The sequence below is a fragment of the Psammomys obesus genome, unplaced genomic scaffold (genome assembly GCF_907164565.1).
Source record: "Psammomys obesus unplaced genomic scaffold, mPsaObe1.curated_primary_1811, whole genome shotgun sequence".
NCBI lineage: Eukaryota > Metazoa > Chordata > Mammalia > Rodentia > Muridae > Psammomys > Psammomys obesus.
The window spans coordinates 54,344,641-54,363,746 of NW_026585644.1; the positions used below are offsets into that span (position 1 = coordinate 54,344,641).

The following is a 19,106-nucleotide window of genomic DNA, read 5'->3' on the forward strand; positions in this document are numbered from 1 at the left end:
TCCAAGGCCCAGAACATATTTTCAACAAAATCATTGAAGAAAATTTCCCCAAGTTAAAGGAGAGGCCAATAAGGATACATGAGGCCTACAGAACACCCAACAAATTTGACCAGAAAAGAAAATCCTCCCGCCACATAATAATCAAAACTGTAAGTATACAGAACAAAGAAAAAATACTAAAAGCTGCAAGGGAAAAAGGCCAAGTAACAAATAACGGCAAACCCATTAGAATCACACCTGACTTTTCAACAGAAACTATGAAAGCCAGAAGGGCCTGGACAGATATCATGCAGACCCTAAGAGAACATAGATGTCAACCCAGGCTACTATACCCTGCAAAACTCTCAGTCCTCATAGACGGAGAAAACAAGATATTCAATGACAAAAACAAATTTCAACAATACCTACACACAAATCCAGCATTACAGAAGATACTGGAAGGGAAAATACAACCCAAGAAAATTAGCTTCTGTCAAGAAAACACAGGAAATAATTAACCTTACTACAGCAAAACAAAAAGCAACCAAGCACACAACCTTATGAACACAGACAACATCAAAATCAAAGGATCTAACAGCCACTGGTCATTAATTTCTCTCAACATCAATGGACTCAACTCTCCAGTAAAAAGACACAGATTAACAGAATGGATACGTACACAAAACCCAGCAATCTGTTGCACCTAAGACACAAAGATAGACATTACCTGAGGGTAAAAGGTTGGAAGACGGCTTTCCAAGCAAATGGACCCAAGAACCAAGCAGGAGTAGCCATTCTAATATCTGATAAAATAGACTTTCAACCAAAATTAATAAAAAGAGATGAGGAATGAGATTTCATACTCATCAAGGGAAAATTCCATCAGGAAGACATCACAATCCTGAACATCTATGCCCCAAATACAAGAGCACCCACATTTATAAAAGAAACATTGATAAAATTTAAACCACATATAGATACCCACACATTAATAGTGGGAGACTTCAACACCCCACTCTCAACAAAGGACAGGTCAACAAAACAGAAATTAAACAAAGAAACAATATCTCTGGCAGAGGTCATGAATCAAATGTACCTCACAGACATTTACAGAACTTTACACACAAACACAAAAGAATTTACCTTCTTCTCAGCACCTCATGGAACCTTCTCCAAAATAGACCATATAGTTGGTCACAAAGCAAGCCTCAACAGATACAAGAAGACTGAAATAATCCCTTGTATCCTGTCTGATCACCATGGAATAAAGCTGGACTTAGACAACAACAGAAATAGCAAAAAGCCTACACACACATGGAAACTGAACAACTTGTTACTAAATGACAGCTGGGTCAGGGAAGAAATAAAGAAAGAAATTAAAGCCTTTCTAGAACTCAATGAAAATGAAGACACAACATACCCTAACTTGTGGGACACAATGAAAGCAGTGCTAAGAGGAAAGTTCATAGCACTAAGTGCCTTCAAGAAGAAATTCGAGACAGCTCATTCAAGCAACTTAATGGCCCACTTAAAAACCCTAGAAAAAGAAGAAGCAGACACACCAAAAAGGAGTAGACGGCTGGAAATAATCAAACTCAGGGCTGAAATCAATCAATTAGAAACAAATAAAACAATTCAAAGAATCAATGAAACCAAGAGCTGGTTCTTTGAGAAAATCAACAAGATCGACAAACCCTTAGCCAAGCTAACTAAAAGGCAGAGAGACACCACCCAAATCAACAAAATCAGAAATGAAAAGGGGGACATAACTACAGACACTGAGGAAATCCAAACAATCATTAGGACTTACTTCAAAAGTCTATATGCCACAAAATTTGAAAATCTAAATGAAATGGACAATTTTCTTGATCGATTTGACTCACCAAACCTGAATCAGGACCAGGTAAATCAATTAAATAGTCCTATATCCCCCAAAGAAATAGAAGCAGTCATCAAAAGTCTCCCATCCAAAAAAAACCCAGGACCAGATGGCTTCAACGCAGAATTCTACCAGACCTTCAAAGAAGAGCTAACTCCAATTCTCTTCAAACTATTCCACTAAATAGAAACAGAAGGAACATTACCAAACTCATTCTATGAAGCCACAATCACCTTAGTACCTAAACCTCACAAAGACTCAACAAAGAAAGAGAATTTCAGGCCAATCTCCCTTATGAACATTGATGCAAAAATACTTAACAAAATACTTGCAAACCGGATCCAAAAACACATCAAAGATATTATCCACTAAGACCAAGTATGCTTCATCCCAGGTATGCAGGGATGGTTCAATATATGGAAATCCATCAATGTGATCCACCATATTAACAAACTGAAAGAAAAAAAACCACATGATAATCTCCCTAGATGCTGAAAAAGCATTTGACAAAAATCCAACATCCATTCATGTTTAAAGTACTGGAGAGATCAGGGATACAAGGCACATATCTAAACATAGTAAAGGCGATATACAGCAAGCCTATAGCCAACATCAAACTGAACGGAGAGAAACTTAAAGCAATCCCACTGAAATCAGGGACAAGACAAGGCTGCCCATTCTCACCATATCTCTTCAACATAGTGCTGGAAGTCCTTGCTAGAGCAATAAGACAGTTGAAGGAGATCAAGGGGATACAGATGGGAAAGGAAGAAGTCAAATTATCACTATTTGCAGATGATATGATAGTATATATGAGTGACCCCAAAAACTCTACCAGGGAACTCCTACTGCTGATAAACACCTTCAGCAAAGTGGCCGGATACAAAATTAACTCAAAAAAATCAGTAGCACTCCTGTATACAAAAGACAAAAGGGCTGAGAAAGAAATTAGAGAAACAACACCCTTCACAATAGCCACAAATGACATAAAGTACCTTGGTGTAATCCTAACCAAGCAAGTCAAAGACTTGTATGAAAAAATTTCAAGTCTCTGAAGAAAGAATTAGAGGAAGATATGAGAAGATAGAAAGATCTCCCATGCTCATGGCTTGGCAGGATTAACATAGTAAAAATGGCCATCTTACCACAAGCAATCTACAGATTTAATGCAATTCCCATCAAATTGCCAACACAATTCTTTACAGACCTGGAAAGAAAAATTCTCAACTTCGTATTGAATGACAAGAAACTGAGAATTGCTAAAACAATCCTCTACAATAAAAGATCTTCTGGAGGTATCTCCATCCCTGATCTCAAGCTGTACTATAGAGCAACAGTTATAAAAACTGCATGGTACTGGCATAGAAACAGAATGGTGGATCAATGGAATCGAACAGAAGACCCAGAAATAAATCCACACACTTACGGACACCTGATTTTTGACAAAGATGCCAAAACCATACAATGGAAAAAAGATAGCATCTTCAACAAATGGTGCTGGTCCAACTGGATGTCTACAGGTAAAAAAATGAAATTAGATCCATACTTATCACCCTGCACAAAACTGAAGTCCAAGTAGATCAAAGACCTCAACATAAAACCAGACACATTAAATCGGCTAGAAAAAAAAAGTGGGGAATACCCTAGAACTCATTGGTACAGGAGAAAACTTCCTGAACAGAACACCAACAGCACAGGCTCTAAGAGCAACAATCAATAAATGGGACCTCATGAAATTGAAAAGCTTCTGTAAAGCAAAGGACACCGTCATCAAAACAAAGCGACTGCCTACAGATTGGGAAAGAATCATCACCAACCCTTTATCTGACAGAGGACTCATATCCAATATATATAAAGAACTAAACAAGCTGAAAAGCAACAAACCAAGTAATCCACTTAAAAATGGGGAACAGTGCTAAAGAGAGAATTCTCTGTAGAGGAATATCGAATGGCAGAGAAGCACTTAAAGAAATGCTCAACCTCATTAGCCATCAGGGAAATGCAAATCAAAACAACCTTGAGGTTTCACCTTACACCCATCAGAATGGCCAAGATGAAAAACTCAAGGGACAACACATGCTGGAGAGGTTGTGGAGAAAGGGGAACCCTTCTCCACTGCTGGTGGGAATGTAAACTGGTACAACCACTCTGGAAATCAATCTGGAGCTTTCTCAGACAACTAGGAATAGCGCTTTCTCAAGATCCAGCCATACCACTCCTAGGCATATACCCAAAAGAGGCTCAAATACACAAAAAGGACATTTGCTCAACCATGTTTGTAGCAGCTTTATTTGTAATAGCCAGAAGCTGGAAACAACCCAGATGCCCCTCAACTGAAGAACGGATGCAGAAACTGTGGTACATCTATACAATGGAGTATTACTCAGCAATAAAAAAATAAGGAAATCATGAAATTTGCAGGTAAATGGTGGTACCTGGAAAGGATCATCCTGAGTGAGTTGTCCCAGAAGCAAAAAGACACGCATGGTATATACTCACTCATATAAACATACAATATAGAATAAACCCACTAAAATCTGTACATCTAAACAAACTAAGCAAAAGAGAGGACCCTAACTAAAATGTTCAATCCCCATCCTGAAAGGCAAAGAGGATGGACATCAGAAGAAAAAGAAAATAGGAAACAACCTCGGAACCTGCTACAGAGGGCCTCTGAAAGCCAGAAGAAAACAGGAAACAACCTTGAAACCTGCCACAGAGGGCCTCTGAAAGCTTCTGCAGTATAGACTGTCAAAGCAGATGCTGAGCCTGATGGCCAACTGATGGACAGAGTGAATGGAATTTTATGTAAGAAGTGGGAAATAGTAAGAGCTGGAGGGGACAGGAACTCCACAAGGAGAGCAACAGAACAAGATAATTTGAACACAGGGAACTTTCCAGAAAATCATACTCCAACCAAGGACTATTGGTGGAGATGACCTGGAACCAGGTGTAGCCCATGGCAGTTCAGTGTCCAAGTGGGTTACATAGTAATGGGAAGAGGGACTGCCTCTGACATAATCTCATTGGCCTGCTCGTTGATCACTTTCCCCTGAGAGGGGAGCAGCCTTACCAGGCCACAATAGAGGACAATGCAGCCACTTTTGATGAGAACTGATAGACTAAGATCAGAAAGGAGAGGAGAATCTCCCCTATCAGTGGACTTGGGGAGGGGCATGCATGCAGAAAGGGGAGGGAGGGTGGGATCAGGAGGGGAGGAGGGAGGGGTTTATGGGGGGATACAAAATGAATAAAGTGTAATTAATAAAAAATAAAAAAAAAGAAATAACTTTTCCAAGGCAATAAAAAAAAAGAGTGCATGCACGTGCACACGCACACACACACACACACACACACAGGGGAGACGGAGAGAGAGAAAGAGAAAAGAGAGAGAGAAAGAGAGAAGCATCATTTCCAGATGCACACTTCATTCTATTGTGCCCTTGCTCAGAAAGCAGGACAGTGACTACTTTTGTATTTGAAGAATAGCCTAGCAAATGTAGCATGTTCAGTACAGAGGAACAAATGGGCCAGAAAGAGTTGGAAAGGTTTCAGCTCTGGCAAGAATGGTATTAGAAACATAAAATGTAAACTCTGGGAAGAAAAATCTGGGTTTGGCTATGAGAGAGGAATACTTACAGTAGGCATTTCATTGTAAGTTTATACATACTTGTTTTATCAGAACGAAAAAAATACAGAACACAGCCCTTAGGAGATAATCAGTAAACATTTTAGAACAGAAACATGGATAACCAGTGATCATTTGAGCAGGCATATATTTATTCAGATTAACAACTTTTCTTTTATTCAAAGTTATTTATTGCTTGTGCACACAAAAGAATTTTATGCCACTACAGCAGAGGCTGTGGAAGATTCGTATTTTGAATTGAGTGGGAGGACTCGCTTAGTCTTGTAGTAACCAACCAACAGAGAATTCTGTTCTCTATCAGAATCAGGCAGAATTTAGCATCCATATCCTTTCTGTTCCTCTCAAGAGGCTTTCTGACAGCAACAGATTTCCTAAATCAAATGGTAGAGATCAGTCAGGGAGGTCAGGGGCAAGGCCTTTGGATTTAAGGATTCTCAAGATTTTATTACCAGTCACAAACCGTACCTTTGCCAAGCCCTGTGAATCCATCAGAATCACACCTATCTGGGAGGGGAATCAGGCCTTTCTTGGCCCGTTTCTAAATCTGTTCCTTCACGTCATCAGACATCAACCTCAGCCATGAGGGGACGCTCCGGCGGTAGGGCAGCGCCGACCTTTACAGGGAGCATGCATGCGAGCATGCGACCCATGATGGTGGAGGTCCGGCAGCCCAGATTAACAACTTCTAAAAATTTTCAGTATTGAGGGGGGTGCAGCTTTACCAGACCACAGAGGAAAACAAGACAGCCAGTCCTGAGGAGACCTGATAGGCTAGGATCAGATGGAAGGGGAGGTGGACTTCCCCTATCAGTGGACATGGAGAGGGGAATGGGAGGAGAAGAGGGAGGCAGGGTGGGATTGGGAGGTGAAGAGGGAGGGTGTTACAGCTGGGATCCAGAGTAAATAAACTGTAATTAGTAAAACAATAAGTTTTTTAAAAGTTTCAATATTTACTTCAATTTTTTTTTTTTTTTTTTTTTTTGAGACATTAACGCTGTTCTGCCTCTGGGATTACAAACTGAGTTTAGATCCACATTGCTGCAGAGAAAGGACGTTTTGTTCCTGGGTTGTCTGCGGTTTTGTCCAGTGTCATGGTGCTACTATTTGTCAATTAATTCCTTTTCTAGTCTCAAGAACTTTGTATGCATTTCTGATTTTACTCAATTTCACAATTACTTTAGTTTAAAACCTAAGATCACACATGTTCTTGCCCCAAGCCCTTTACTAAGCTCTATTTGCTGACTTTCAACTCCCACACATTTTTTTTTTTTAACTCCAAAATAAAACCTGGAAGGGCATTCAAGGATAGAAGGGAATTACCATTTTTTTTTCCAGCCTATGTTAGTTTTCAATGCAGCAAAACAAGTCAAAAACAAGCAGAGCATTTTCTTGTGAAGCAATTAGAGCAAAGGTTTTATCTGGTTGTATTAAAACCAGTTCATTGTGAATAGGATCTTAACACCTCAATTAAGGACATTTTTATTATTGTTGTTAAAAGAAAACATTCTTTGTTATTTAGACTCAAAAAGGATGCTGAGACCATTTGTTTATCATTTACATGATATGTCAGGTGTGTTGTAAGGGTTTTGTTTATGTTTGTCTTTTCACTTAGTTAACAGTAAAATAAAAGTCTTTACTGAAGTGGGGATAGAGCTGTTCTAAGACTCAAGCCTAGCAAACAAGAAGCTCTGAGTTTGGTTCTTAATATATCCTAAAGGAGGTAGTGGCAGGGGGACCAGAAGTTCAAAGCCATCTTCAGTCACATAGAAAGAATAAGGCTAGCCTGGACTACATAAGACCCTATTTCAAAAAATATGTGTGTGTATATATGAGTTGTGTAAAAAATATATATGTTTGTATATATGAGTTGGGTAGACCCAAGTTTTATATATGTGTGTATATGTATGCATATGTATGTATGTCTTGTGTACACCAAAGTTGTATATATGTGTATGTAAATGTATGTAATTGTGTAGACCAAAGTTGTGTGTGCGTGTGTGTATTTATGTGATACTATTACTTCCGATAGTCCTTTTATTTCACTTCAGTTGTCAACATCTGGAACTCAGTGAGCTTTAAAAATGTACTCTGAGGATGAGAAGGTTTTTTTTTATTTATTTATATTTCTTTTATGTGGTTCAAAAAGTTTCTTTTGATTTTTTCTTGAAAATTACTTCATTTTATTTTAATAATCAATCGACATCTAATTCTCCACATGTTCTGCAGGTGAACACTCACTAATCTCTAGAAATATATTATATACTTTGGCTTTTTGTATTTAATCTCTACAGTAAAACAAGTAATTTAACCTGTAATTTACAAATATAAATAATGAGATTTCAAAAGGTCAAATAACTTGACTAAACACACACAGTTAATAATATAGAGTTTGGGGTCTAACTGTAGGCAAACCCTACTCCAATCTGCATGATTGTTGGCTACAGGCTTTGCATTAATTATTTTTTGGATTTTGGCAAAGATAAGGTATAGTACGTGATTTTTATTGAAGTTTCTTATCTTCCATGGATAACACCTGTCCTCAATAATAAACAAAAAAATTCTGTCTTTAAAGAACTGTTAATAGAAAATGAACATCACTGCCATCCTGCTAGATAATCTCACAATAGAAGTAAATATCAGGCCCTATATTAGAGCCCATTCTGAATAGTTTGATTTAAGTGTATTCAGTGGGTGGCTGGTTATTATTGACATAGGCAGTCTTTTGTCCCCCAAATTTAGATTCTTTCTATCATGTTCCACTTCCTGTGTGAGTCATGCACCAACTATGACAGTGGGTTAATGGCTTCCTTCTCCGTAGAGAACTCCCTGAGGCTAACCAAAGAGCTGCACAATGTCACCTAATATGTTTCACTCACATTAAAATGCACTTGTCTAGTGTCTCATATTATCAGATCACTAAGGACAGATTCATTAGTTAGAATTATGTGGCACTTTCAGCCTTTTTTTTTTTTTTTTTTTTTTTTTTTTTAGCAGGGCTGGGCAACTGAGAGATTTATCTTTAATGAGGATATAATTTCCAAGCCCCCCTTAAATTGCATGAAATATGCAACAATCCCTAGAAAGAGCTTTCTAGATTCTGAACTGGCCTTCTCCACCTCCTATAATTACTCTTCCACATCTACTCTGACTGGAGAAATAAATAATGTCTTGCAGTCATAGTGTCTACAAAATCATTTCCTCCTGGCCAGGGAGGAGCTCAGCCTTGACATCTTTAGCAATTTTAAGACTATTATTTCTTATGTAGATGTTTCTTTTAACCACTTTTTCTTAGATTTTTTTAATATACATATATGTTATTTTTTAATGTCTCCAAGATTATTCTTTCTCCTGTTTTAGTAAACTCTTGGGATCAAATATCTCCTTCCAAAAGCACAATCTTAGTTCAAATGACATATTTCTATTTAATGACTCATTCTAATCTCCAGAAAGATGTCAATATACAGATATATTTGTGACATATTTATCTGTTTGCTCACTATTTCTTACTCAGTCTTTTTCTGTCAGATCTCTTTATCAGATTTTACTGTTGAGACTGATCATGAATGCTGTAGAGAATCCATGACCAGTTATCATTTTAAAAGTTCAAAAGTTGTGATATAGTCAGAGTTTTTTTGTTTTGGTTGGTTGGTTGGTTGGTTGGTTGGTTTGTTTGAATGAGACAGGGTTTCTCTGTGTAGCCTTGGGCTGCCCTGGACATGCTTTGTAGACCAGGCTGGCCTAGAACTCACAGAGATTTGCCTGCCTCTGTCTTCTCAAGTGCTGGGATTAAAGGTGTGCACTATCATGCCCAGTTTCGCTATGTTTTCTTAAAACACAATCTGAACTGTATATCCTCAATACTTTAATGACCACTACAGAAAGGGTTTAAATCTTTTAATGAGCACTTAGTTAGATGGAAAACAATTATTTAGTTGGAGGAGTCAAGGATAGCTGACGAACTCCACCTTTCTGAGTAAGAGAAATGCTCTTAAAGTAAACGGTTATTCTTTTCATTGGTGAGAAAACTTAACTTGGAAGCAGTATGGAGTGAGCTAATTTGTTACTATACACAAAAGCAACAAACGAGACTTTGTCACCATGAAGTTCAAATACCTAGCACCCGGAAAGCAAAAACCATTTGACTGAATTGGTGGCAGCTGCCTTGCTCTTTAACTCTTAGGAAAAACATTAATGTTTGTTTCGTTTATTTTATTTTGCTTTAAGTACATAATTCCAAACTTCCATAAAACTTTGAATAAAACTCCCTCTTAAATCTCTTTGAAATTTTTATATTTAAAAGTATGCTTCATTCTAAGAACTACTCTTTTACAACATAAGGAATGGTGTCAAGGTTGTGCTGTAGTATGAACAACTGTTCACATGTCCTAATGTAAGATAGTAATACTTGAGGGCTTTGCTTAAAAAGTGGTCCTCTGGAGTAGTTACTTCCTTTAGTTAAAAAATGTCATATTTCTAGTACTGGAAGAGAAAGGACAATGGGGCGTAGCCTAAAACCTCCTGACATTCCTCTTATATGTGACAGAACAAAAATCAAAAGGAGTAGTACTCACATTGATTAGTTCGAGAGTGAGACTTCTTTGAGAAGCACTTGCTAGCGTCTTTGTTCTTCTGTTTCATTGAATCTAACATGTCTTAATTCCATGGAAGAAACTGTCTTTGTCACAGCAAGTACGGTGTGTCATTATAAACTCAACTGCTGGGCAAGCAATGGGAATTGCATGTACCTTTTACTGTGGGTCACGTATGTATTCTTTCATTTCACAGTCACTAGAAAGATAGTTATTATAAGTCAACAAGTTTATTTTAGGTCAGCACAGCTTTAGGATACTTAGCTGTCATTAGTCATTACAGATTTCTGGCAGTTAGCTACTAGGAATGCCTGAAATGCCACAGCTAGCTAGTCTGTCTCCCAACGCATCCCTGCCAAGTGGAGTCACAACTGACAGATTTGCAGATTTCTATCCTTTGGCATCATGCTTGCCTAACCTAAATTTGTTTGTTTCTTTAAGTGGATAATTTAATTTTCTCCAAATGTATAGTCTTTACAATGCCAATTCTAGAGAATCAAATAAGCTCTCAGCTGACCAAGTAACTCTTGCCAAAAAAAAAAAAAAAAAAAAAAAAAAAAAAAAAAAAAAAAAAAAAAAAGAAGTAAAATGTGGCTTTAAAATAAGATATATAACAAAAGGTCTTTTCAGTGTTTTCATTTTCTGAATGATCTAATTCATGGCCTTGGTGACATAATTTCATAGACTATATCTGTTACATAATAAAATGACTGCAAAGTAAAAAAAAAAAAAAAGAAAATAGTCTTGATTCATAACCCTAGGAATCCTAAATTTTACTTGGCTGAAAGTAAATATAGTGGATTCGCAGATCTTCAGCTCTGCCAATTCTGAGTGTGCTGTCCTGTGGTCTAAGGTACACAGCACAGCAAAGGTAGTAAACCAATGGAAGAGAAAGGAACTTGTTAGGTATGTTAAGGAGCCTTTTCCATAAATTCAAAGTATAGAGCCTTATCCAGGGAAGTAGTAACTGTTGTCAGTGTGGGTATATTTTTAAGTTCAGGAAAGCATCCATTCTGAAAAGCATGCTGTTATTGTGTAACAGTATGCCATTCACACTAATGCTGATTCCTAATACTCAGGACTAAGATTGCAGAAAAATCCTCCTCTCTCCACTCCAGTCTCTGATTCTCTCACTCTTCCCCTTTTCCTTCTTCTCCAATCCAAGCTCCTCTTTCTCCTCCTTCCTTTCCTTCCCTTGAAAAAGTACCAAAAATTAAATGACATTCATTTTTTTTTAATTTTATTTTTTTCTTATCAGTTACATTTTATTAACTCTGTATCCCAGCCATGTCCCGATCCCTCATTCCCTCCCAGTCCCTCCCTCCCTCCCTCATCTCCACCGTGCCCCTTGCCAAGTCCACTGATAGGGGGGACCTCCTCCCCATTCATCTGATCCTGTTTTATCAGGTATCTTCAGGACTGGCTGCAAAGCTCTCCTCTGTGGCCTAACAGGACTGCTCCTCCCTTGGGGGGTGGGGAGGCCAAAGAGCCAGTCATTGAGTTCCTGTTAGAAATAGTCCTTGTTCCCCTCACTATGGGAAACCAATTGGTTACTGAGCTACCACAGGCTACATCTGAGCAGGGGTTCTAGGTTACATTCATACATGGTCCTTGGTTGCATGTCAGTCTCAGAAAAGACCCTGTGCCCAGATAAATTTGGTCCTTGTGGAGCTCCTATCCTTTCCTCATCAGACTAACTCCCCTTCTTTCTTATGATTCCCTGTACTCTGCCAAAGGTTTGGTCATGAGACTTTGCTTTGAAAACACTGCTAGTTAGAGTTTTTCAAATGCGCTCAGTAGACTCCTGTCAATGTTCAATGCACATCCCCTCTGTCTTTCAAAACGAGGATTGATAATCTTACCCCATTAAGTGGCCCTAAACTCTGCAGTTTTGTTCATGTTTTTAATTTGGAGAATTCTTACCATTATTGTTCATCAGTTCAGTTTCTATATCTGCAGATCTGAACACTTAACCAATCATCCAGATTAACATGTATCATTAATCATCTCTAGGAAAGTCCCTGCAGAATAGGTAGCTGAGAACTTCTACATGAGAAATCTTACTTCTTTGAGTGAGAAGCACAACCTAAACTTCTTGAAAAAAATGAGATCAACTTCATTTTTCTACCACAAATTATCAAAGGATATTTCCTGAAACAAAGAAACAAATTATTTAGAAACTCAGCTTCCAGAGGCCACCTCTCTTACCTTTGCAATAATGGGGATATACAAGGAAGAATTGAAGCCTTAAAGAAATACTCATTTAAAACTGATGAGCATGAGAATTTTAAAGTAAACCTTTGACTATCACTCTTATAGAAAAAGCTTTCAAATAGTTCCTAAATTCCCAAAGGCCTCCTATATGAAACAGGAAACACAAAGGTTAAAGGTCCCTCGAGTTCTCTGTATCCTACTAATCCAATGAGAAGACCTCTGCTTTTATTGTTCTTTGGGGGTTCTGTTGTTGTTATTGTTTTGGTTTGGCTTTGTCCAGGAAGAAAGGAAGGAAAAAAAGAAAAAAAAAAAGACAAACATTGAAAATTAGTGTTCTTCAAAACACCAAAATTCATTTCCAAGTAAAATTTAAAAATAGAAGTTTACGAACTGGCCAATCTGTCTGTCCATTTTTAAACAAATGCTGAGAATTATAGAGGCATCAGCATCTAACCCTTTTTTGCATATGCTTTCTGTACTCTGGGCCACTAGGATGCTCAAATTCAGATTATTACAATGTAAATTAATTTCACAATCATAAATAATGATAGGGTATACATATGTGGTAAGTAGATAGTAAAACAATGGTACCATGTTTGATAAGCTTATGATTATGGATCATTCATTTTCAAAACTCATTTAATTCAAGTGGATATGATATTTTTTTCTGTTCTTGCCATAAGCACAATTGCAACCTGTCATCACCTTCAGGTGTGGATTTTTTATAAGTGGCCCTAAGCTCTGCAGTTACAAATTGTAATCTCCATATTACAAATCTTAAAATTTAGATACATGAAGTTAAAATTTTGTGGATTGTTTGTTCTTTTTTTAGATGATGTTTTTTGTGGATTTGTTTTGAATAGGGAATTACAGTGTACCTCAGGCTGTCCCGGAACGCATGGCAATCCGTGTGCTTCAGCCTCCTGAGGGCCTGATCCAAAGGCTAAGGAATTTACTGAAGATCAGGAAGAATGAATATGGAGTCTAACCCCAGGTTTGGGAATCCAGGACTCTTACCCACCACAGTATAACCGCCTCCAGGTTAAATGGACAATGTTTTGCACCAGTTTCCTTCCTTCCTTTATCTTGGAAAAAATCAGACAAAGACCAAATTCATAATTATTTAGTATATAATTGGAAGAAAATCTTTGATGTGTCCATAAGGCTCACTTTGTATCAACTATTTCAGTTTGGTTCACAAAGTTTCCCATATCATGATAAGTATGATCTCCCTCGACACTGAGTTCTACCTTTGCTTTTAAGTTGATTTCTAATTTTCTTTGCCCATAGATTCCACAAGATTTAAAGTCATGTTTATATTAACTACTATGAGAAATTATATAGTTTTATTTCATATAAAATTATAGTTATTAAAAATCTGATCTATCTGCAGTTTTATTTACAAAGAAAGTCCCTCTATCCTAAATGAGTTGGTTAAAAATATTGAGATGAACAAAACTGATTTTTAGTTCAATAAATTTGATAATTTTAGAAGAGAGAATATTCTTTTAAAATTCACTATGTCAATATTTAAATGTGGTTTGCAGCATTTTTCAAGAAAGCATGAAATTTTCTAGTTGTCCAACTTCTTTCCATAAATAGCATGTCAATTTTCTTGTGTATTCCATGAACAGTGGTTAATCTTCTGTAAGTCTAGTAAAATTCTGATGTGATCAGCATTTAAATATGAACAGAATTCATAAAGACATGGGAAATTCTCTGTGTCGACCAATATTACAGAGAATGAAAACAGTTGAGATTTACTATTTAGAAACACAAAATATGTTAATTCATAGAAATAACAAACAAATACATTTTCTTAAAGTGACTTGCATTAACTGGACACTGAGCTGATGGACATTAAAATAAAGATTAGTTGAAAGGCCACACTGAGTGGTCAGAGACCTCCTCTGCTGCCCATATGGACCAAGTGGACATTTAAAATTCTGCTGTTTTCCAGTTCTGTGGCTGTGAATAAAAAAGATCCTGACTTGCAATGGCAGCAGCTACAGTGACAGACAGCCGAAGACAATTAATGCCTTATCTTACACATATAAAACAAACAAACAAAATTTCAATAAAATAAGATTATATCACGCCACACATTCTTCTAAGCAGTGGAGATTGCTTAATATTAGGGAGCTGAAGGAGAAAGTGCGACTTAAGGATCTATACAAAATAAAGTATGATTATCTTATAATTGAATTGGACAACTGAGGCCACAGTCAAATATATTTAGAAGTTCTAAAAGCACACGCACATCAGAGTGCTGGTGAACAGAAGTCGAGCACAGCGTTCCTCTGAGGCAAAGAAGAGCTTAGAGACGGTAACAACAACAAAAACGTGGAAATTGTTAGGTTTGAAGGCGAGTGTCTCCCCAGAAGTTACTTGTTGGAATTGGTGATGTACACAGCAAGAATTTAGTGACGCTATTGGGTTACAAGCAAGGATCCCTCCCGAATAGGGTTTTTGTCTAATACAAAGGTACCCCATTGTTAGTTTTCAGCTCTTGAGGACACAAAAAGAAGTTGTTTCATAGCCAGTGGGCAGCCCTCACCACACAACGAATGCTCTTGCACTGTGACAAATGAATTTCTGTTTAGAATCTAACCTAATCTGTGGCACTTTGTTTTAGCAGTCTGACAAAAGAGAGAGAGAGAGAGAATTGCCTCTACATTGTAATAGTATTAAATTTATTTTAAGAGTACACTTAATAGAATATCATGACATGATATTACAGATTGTTTTAAAACAGTACAATATTGAATGCTGTTTTCAATTTTTAAGGAGATCAGGTATTCATTTTGAAAAATTTTGTTTTGATTTTACTTAGGATTGATTCTGATTTGATAACTAATACTAATGTCAATAATACTATAGGTATAATATATTTTTAAAATATGTGAACACATTTCATTGTTTTACTAAAAGAACTTTGGCCTTGTGTAAACATCTGGGATCATGCATAATCAAATAATAAAATTTTATTTGATAGATTCAAATTATTTACATACATGGTGTAGGATTTTTATTTATATGACACCAAATATATGTATATCATTATATAAGACTTCAATTTGACTTTTCCAACAGCTTAATACTCCCGATTTATGGCTCATTGGAATTAAGGAAATTAGAAAAATCTGGATGAAATTACAAAGACAATCATACTATAGAGCTGAATTTCACAGAAGTAAAATACCTGTTTTCTCATTAATAGAATGTTTCAAAATCAAATTTGGTTATTTTTCCCTGTGTCAGTAAATGACATTTAAAATTTGAAAACATGGGGGATACAAAGAGAATAAACTATAATTAATAAAAATAAAAATACAAAGAAAATTGAAACCATATCTGGGGGCTCATCCCTAGAGAAAAATGAATTTTTCTTTTCAAGCCACCATGAGCTACCTGTAGTTCTTCTAAGTATGAAGACCATGAGAACTAAATACCAAAATACCTTGATTCTATTTTTCTTTAGCGATCCACTGTTGGGTATGCAACGGCAAATGGAAATTCTGTCAGTATGATGCATTACTAGGTAGACTTATAGCAGCTTGGGATGAATGTTAAAAGAGAAACAAAAGTTTAGAGAAGAGACAAACATATTCTGTATAACATTTTGCTAGTTTCTCTTGGTTACCTAAAATTTTTTATCCCTTTTATTTTTTACTTTATCTACTTTGACCCATTCTCCTTATAGTCCAAGGTGGCAGACTGTATACACTGAAAATAGCATAAAAATGAAAATGGCAAATTCAAGATACAATAAGAAAAAAATGACCTTGAGATTCAATGGTCAACAAGAAACATGAATTGCCTGCCCTCTTGGAGCTTCCACTCTACTAAGAAAAAGGCAACATGAAATAGAACAGAAGATATAAATGCATAATTACAATTATATGCTGTGAAAGAAAATACAGAACTTTCTTCAAAGCATCAACATGTAAGTAGGTAATAATTATCCTCTTCCCCTCAGCCAGTGACCAGCAATTATGGCTGGATTTGCATGTATAATTCACTGCTATATTTCTTGATTTAAAGTTACTCATTTTTCTCAGAAATCTATTAGAGCAAAATCTAAATAAGTAAATTAAAAAATAAACAAATGTTGAAATGATATGAACAATTATACGAAGACACACACAATATTGAATAAATTGCACATCCATATGCATGTGCAAGCGTGTGCACTGGTGCGTAAACACACACATGCAGAGAGAGAAGGAAAATACTAAATTTCAAGGGAAGTTGCTAAGTTAAGATTCAAAGTGAAAACAGAATAAAGTGGAGTTATTAGTGATGCTAAAAATAATATCTTTGATAATTGTCAACTGAAGAAATGTAAAAGCAAAGACAACAAACTATTCCCTGAAGAATATTTGGAGCCACATACAGCCAGGAGCAGTTACACTTGCTCTGGGCATTGCATGAGCTCTCCAAAAGAAAGCTATCCTTCATTAAAATGGAGTTTATTCTTAATTATATTTAACTAAAAGTGACACATTTCTATTTACAAATCATAAGACACAAATTTAAGTTGTTGAATCTAAAGTTTCAAACACGATAACAAACTAAAAAAAAAACTATGTACAATGCACCATGAAGAGAAAGATTTTATTTCACTCATCATGATTCTCCCATCATACAAGTCAAATCCCTAACGTGTATTCATCTGCCTTAGCCATTTTTGTCATACCCATAATGGCAAAATATTTTGCAGATTCCAAACTCAGAATGAGATGGAAGAGGTCAGGGTCCACATCCACTTGGGAAGGGTCCATCAGAAAGGGAGTCCAGTGCTACCTTCTGGGGGAAGAAATCGGGAGGATGAAGAGACTTATCCACACAGTTCTCCTTTTCACTTCATCTTTATTTATTACCTTCATTAAATGAAATATATTCAACGCTAACTGGGCTCTGGCTTCTGTGAATATTAGAAATTCACACAGAAAAAATCAAAACAACAATTATGACTGACGTTCTTGAATTCAATTTTGCTTCTGGGTACTGGCACAAAAAGATATTAGTTTGAAGAGGTTCATTTCAAAAGCTCTTAAGGCAGAAATACACTGACCTGCATTCATGCTATCCTTACCTTTGTTGAATTTCTATATATTTTGCTGATCTCTTAAGTTCTGTCCTGTATACTAACTCATTCATGTGGTATGTTGACAGGCTTACTATGCTGCCATGACAGTCACATTCTTTCTGCCTAGAAAGTAATTTGTTAAATTCACTGATTCACTGACAAAGCTTTTCTTCATCTTTATGTATCTAAAATAGTAATAGCAACTGTTCTGATATTGAAAATCATCTGATACCAATGGTCTTTTTTAAAAGAAGAAATAGAAAAATCAAATCTTTTCATCTGTAGTTTTGCATTAGGGAACAAATTTTGATAAAAAGTCATGAAATGAAAAATAAAGGTCTGTTAAACATACAAAGAGAAACATTTGAGCCTGACATAGTAAGACGGAAGCGGCAAACTCACCTTAATTACACCCAATAGATACAAACATATATAAAAATAAAGTATTCCATATGACTAGTTATATAATTGACAAAGTACTTCGAGTTATTAAAAGATACTTTTTCAGAGTATAATGGATGAGTGTATATACTTAAAATTTATGTTTATACATTCTTAGAAATATATCCATACAGAGGTACAAACTATTTTACTAACAAGAAATCGAAACACACTTTCTTACATGTGATCTCAAACCCTGCATCCACATACAGAACAACAATACATAGGACATTTGGAACACACACACTGGAGTTATCTGTCAGTGGGAAGTTGATCTCAGGCAAATGGGCTTCTGAAATACCCCCAATAAGTCACAAAATCTTTGAGAGACGTCATGATGCTGCCATTGACACAGTAACTACAGACTCTGGAAATGGCCATCCAAGCAAAGCTGAGACAGGCATGCTTCTGACTTGGCAGAATCCAAACATGTGTTTCTAAAGCCTATTTTACAAATTTAAACTTAAATGTTATTTCTTACTTAGTGTTTTGGCTCATGTTCAAATGGTTTTTTTGAAGCAGGTGTCCTGCTAGATGATACAAATGCAAGAAGGTAGAACTGTGAACTCTCATTCTAGTTAATATGTTAACTTTTAGCGCATAAGAAAGATTTATTTATTCAAGGAAAGGGCATATTCCTGTTTTCAAGGATGATAATGTAGGATTAGAGACCATGAGAATATTAACTGTTACACAATTTAAAACAACAAAGGCCATTTTAAATATTTGCCAGGAATGTGAGTCGCTTACTTAGTATGTAGTTCATAGTGCATAGTATATAGCACATAGTAATGACAATACTAAACCAATGTAGATGGATCTAAATAGTGACTTAAACATGTTTCTTCTGATTTTTAATCTACATTGTCAGAGTACTCAAGCCTGACGTACCAAGTGACACTGGTATTTGTAGCTGCTATTAACATTCTGAAAGTTGACATGCATAAAGAAAGGGCAAGCTTTCTTTGTCTCTCTGTCTGCGTCACAGTGCTGCCTATTGGAACCATCATACTGTCAGTGTGCTTCTATGGCATTTAGCAGGCAGCAAGGGAAGAACCTACAGTTGTACAACCCTGGAGCTGTGAGGTGATGAGGCTTCCATCAGTTACAATAAACAGGGTGGGTGTGCTCAATCAGAGTTGAATATTTGAGGAAGATACATTTATGGTTAGTACATACATCATTTAACTACCATTAAATGATAATGTGGGAACTGACACCACAACCTATAGCTAATTTCTAAACACACTAATTATGTAAGCA

At 36.4% G+C, this 19,106-nt stretch overlaps 1 protein-coding gene across 26 annotated transcripts in view; it reads right to left on the reverse strand.

The window, feature by feature from the left end:
• Positions 1–19,106, reverse strand: part of Nrxn1 (neurexin 1) — a 1,203,268-nt gene that overhangs the window by 1,059,783 nt on the left and 124,379 nt on the right. The gene's annotated exons all lie outside the window — the stretch shown is intronic.